The sequence below is a fragment of the Dendrobium catenatum genome, unplaced genomic scaffold (genome assembly GCF_001605985.2).
Source record: "Dendrobium catenatum unplaced genomic scaffold, ASM160598v2 fragScaff_scaffold_776, whole genome shotgun sequence".
Classification (NCBI taxonomy): Eukaryota; Viridiplantae; Streptophyta; class Magnoliopsida; order Asparagales; family Orchidaceae; genus Dendrobium; species Dendrobium catenatum.
In genome coordinates, this window is record NW_021319238.1 from 423,619 (window position 1) to 427,735 (window position 4,117).

Here is a 4,117-nt window from a genome sequence, read left to right on the forward strand (position 1 = left end):
ATAATAATAATAATAATAATAATAATAATAATAATAATAATAATAATAATAATAATAATAATAATAATAATAATAATAATAATAATAATAATAATATATTTTCCACTCACCAAAATAGCAAAGTTGAAGAGATTATCAAACCTCTTTATGTGAGAACCGCTCACCCAGCTTTATCTACTTTGATGGAACTCTAATTTTCCAAACATAATAATAATCTTTTTCATTCTCATTACACAATATTTATAAATATTTTATAATTAATTGAGTTAAAATAAAATCAAATAAGGAAGGATTAGAGCTAACCCACTTTACAAGGTGCAAAGGGGTTGTTGTACACCTTTTAGAGAAGTTTAACCATCTCTTTCAATAAGGAGGTTGGCCATACTACTTGAGAACTAGTATTTTTTATTTATTTTAACTACCATTTCAATTTAAGTTCATTTAAATATTCCCTCCTTATGATCCTCCATTATATCAAAATCCAAAATTCAAACATTAAAAGATTTAATTTTTATGGATTTAAATTTCAATTACAATTACAATCATAAATAGTAAATCACAAATGCTTAGTCTTTTATACCTCTTAACACACATAAAATAGAAATGATGCTTAAGACACAAAAATAAAAATAAAATTCTACTTAAGTGCTTTCTTTGTGCTTGTTATCCTAGGTCCTTGTATTTTCTTCTTGGATGTGGAATTTTGTGAGCTATTGGGTGTTTGAAGATTTGGGATGCACACAATCAAAACATAATCACAAAAATTGAATACTGGAAACTGGATGGATGTTTTTCATAGTCATCAAAGTGTATTATTATGATGTTATCCAAAAAAAAAAGGCATCCAAGAATATCATCATTGAGTCATCTTGCAAGTTGATTATAAGGAGTTTGTAACCATCCTTTGGGTGTATTGAGCTATGATTCATTAAGTCAACACACATCCTCCACTTTCTAGTGACCTTCTGAAACATCATAAGATTATAAATTCTATCAGGATGTTGTAACTCCCTGATGAACTTAGCATCTTTTTCACTTCCCTGCTTAATTGGCTTGATGAGCATAATGACTATCTTTTTAATTTTTTTATTTTATTTTATGGGCCTAGCATCTCTTCTCATATTAAGTTTGTGGTGGGTAGCTTCTTAATCAATGTATGACATCTAAGCTCTATCCACACAAAGACATCGAGATCATCCCTAAGAACTTGGATGAGCTCCCTTTAGTGCCTTGAGCTAAATGAGGTGCTTATTCTCAATATTCTCTCAAGCTCATCATTTACAGTCATAACCTCCTTAATTGCTTCTATAATCTCTAGCCCTAATCCTCTTTCAACATCTAGGTGCAGTACCTCCTCTAAGGAGGTTTTCACCTTCCCTACCACTTTCAGGTAGCATGCTTGAGATTGTATGAGGTCACCCCTCATAGTGATCTCTCAGTTGCCAAGCGGAAAGTTGACCGCTACATGACATGTTGAGATGACCACGCTAAACGAATTCACAAGTGATCTCTCAAAGATGACATTATACATGGTTGGCGTGTTCTATGATTATGAAATATGTCATTACAGTGTACTGCTAGTCACATTCACCCAAAGTGATCGATAGGGATATTACTTATATATCCCCGTGCTCTCCTAAGAAGCCATAAAGGTGGCTTAAAATAGGGGTGAGTTGAGAGACAAGAAGATTTATTTTATCAAAAAAGATTTTAAAATGATGTTAATTGAATTCATTATGTCCATCAATACACTACCAACCTGGTAAGTGATGACCAAAATCATGACGACCATTGCATCATTCTAAGGGTTCTCATTGGAGGGCCTATTTGTTTTACAAAATGTGTCTGGGTGATGTCGAATGTTAGCGCCCACAAGGTGATGGCTAAGTTAAATTCATTAATTAAGGCCTTTTGGGGTTACTCGCCATGGAAGGCTCAGCTAATTCTCCTCCCATGATGATGCTCACCAAGCCAATAATTTAAATAGAATAAGCAAAAATTGGCTCATTTCCATTGGGACCTTTTCTGGGAACCAACTGAAGTCAACAAGTACAAACTCCTTTAGTTTACCTATCTTGGTTGAATCCTTAAAAAGTTCATGGAGGTGTTAATATTCTCTGGTGTCATGGTCATTGGTTTTGAGAAAAGGCACAACACCTTGATATGTCACTAGTGTGTGCACTCACCTTCATAAGCACTGGGTGCTTGAAAAACTATTTATTCCCGTTGGCCTTACTAGCTCAACCATTGCCTCTTGGAAAAGAGTGATTGTAGGATAATTGGGAGTATGGTGCATACATCCTCACTAATAGAGGCAAGTGGCGTGAGGTGGCTCCTCCATCCTCGATGTAAGTGGTTTGATAATTCTAAGCATCCTCTCCTGTGGGGGTAGCCTTTAGTGTCTGGGTGATGACAATCATATGGCATCAAGGGCATCCTATCAGTTCGTTGGTTCCTTGAGTGAATTTTGTCTCATTCCTTACCACACAACTAGTCTTTCTTAGTAGTGAATTCTCTAGGGCGAGTGGATAAGAAAGACTTTACCATTTGATTGTATTCCTTAGCATTTATGTGGTTTTTGGCGGTTCAAAAACTTAGCAACCTTCTTTAGCTACTATAAGCCTAATACTTAACAGAATGAACTCTCTCTTCATCCTTATATTAGAGCAGTTTGGGTGATAGCTAGTTCTAGGTCTTTAACCTCATGCGTCTCCCTCTGAAACTTGCCAATGAAGTTTCATGATGACTCATCAGGCTCTTTGTGTATCTTGAAGAGGGCTTGCAAGATCTTATGAGGCTTTTGGGCTCTCTGTGAATTAAATCATAAACTTCTTTCTGGACTCTATAAAGGAGATGATCACTCTTACGGGCAGGCAAGCAAACCACTTGAGTGTCAACTCTTTAAGGGTTGTGAAAAAAAATTGACACTCGCATGTTGAAAAGCCTTCAACGAAAAATAACCAATTCAGTAGATCCTGCTAGAGTACTGTCTTAAGTGCGTCCTTGGGTAACCCTACTAAGGCATCTTGGATTGTCTTACTCTATCTTTCTTGCATCTCCATAATTATGACGTGTGATATAGTTTGAGGCATCCATTTCACTAATGACTAGGGGTTGAGTTGTTCGTCGAGTTGTGCATGTCTTCTAGTCACAAGCATCAATCTATGCCCAACACACTTATTAGGACGTAGGATCCATATTTCATCATAGAAGATATCCGACGTTACTAGCAAACAAACTAAAAAGGCTTGACATGGAAACACAGTGTGTATGGAATGAAGAAAAATATTTTTGGAACTAAAATATTTCACTAGCTCAATAAGACTTGTGTTATATGATAAAAAATATTCAAAATGTGCATATTTACCTCTTATTTATAAGGAATCCGAAGACTACAAAAAACACTACACCAAATAAGCTAAAAAATGCATTGATAAATAAGGCTCGTTACATATTGCCATGGATAGGTGTCTCAATCAAATAAGCACTTCATGTGATCACTATTCTTCAGCTCAACTCTACAATCTTGGTGCTAGTTCCCTTATGTCGAGTATTCATGGGCGAGTCAATGAAAGCGAGTCCTCAGATGGGTTCAACTAGATAAACAACTATTGATGAGCCCTTTAGCAACACTGATGACCAATTTGATACAAAAGGGCAAGTACACTTAAACTATAAAAGTAGTGAACTTCATGGCTAGCTGATCATGATAAAATTTTTATCTTTCTTGAAGTGATCCTTCTTTGTGGCTAGGTTGGCAAATTTCATTGATGGTTCACTGATCATTGTGATGGCAAGTCGCTTTGAAAGGCTACTTTGCTGGTCCTCACAACTATATAAGACTACCAGGCCTTGTGATATTCTCTCTAATCTGAGAACACTTACTCAGAGAAACTAAGGTTCCGTTTGGGACAACTTTCTTATTACTTCTTAAAATAATTTTTTAGTACAAAAATTAGATTTTAGCTTCTTAAAAGCTGCTTTACGAAATAGTAAAAAAAACCTTCCTGAATGAAACCTTAATAAAAATGGAACAAGCAACAACCACGAGCATCCCAAATAGCTTCACAGCAAAGATCATGGATAAACAATGAACATTCAATCATTTAAATAAATT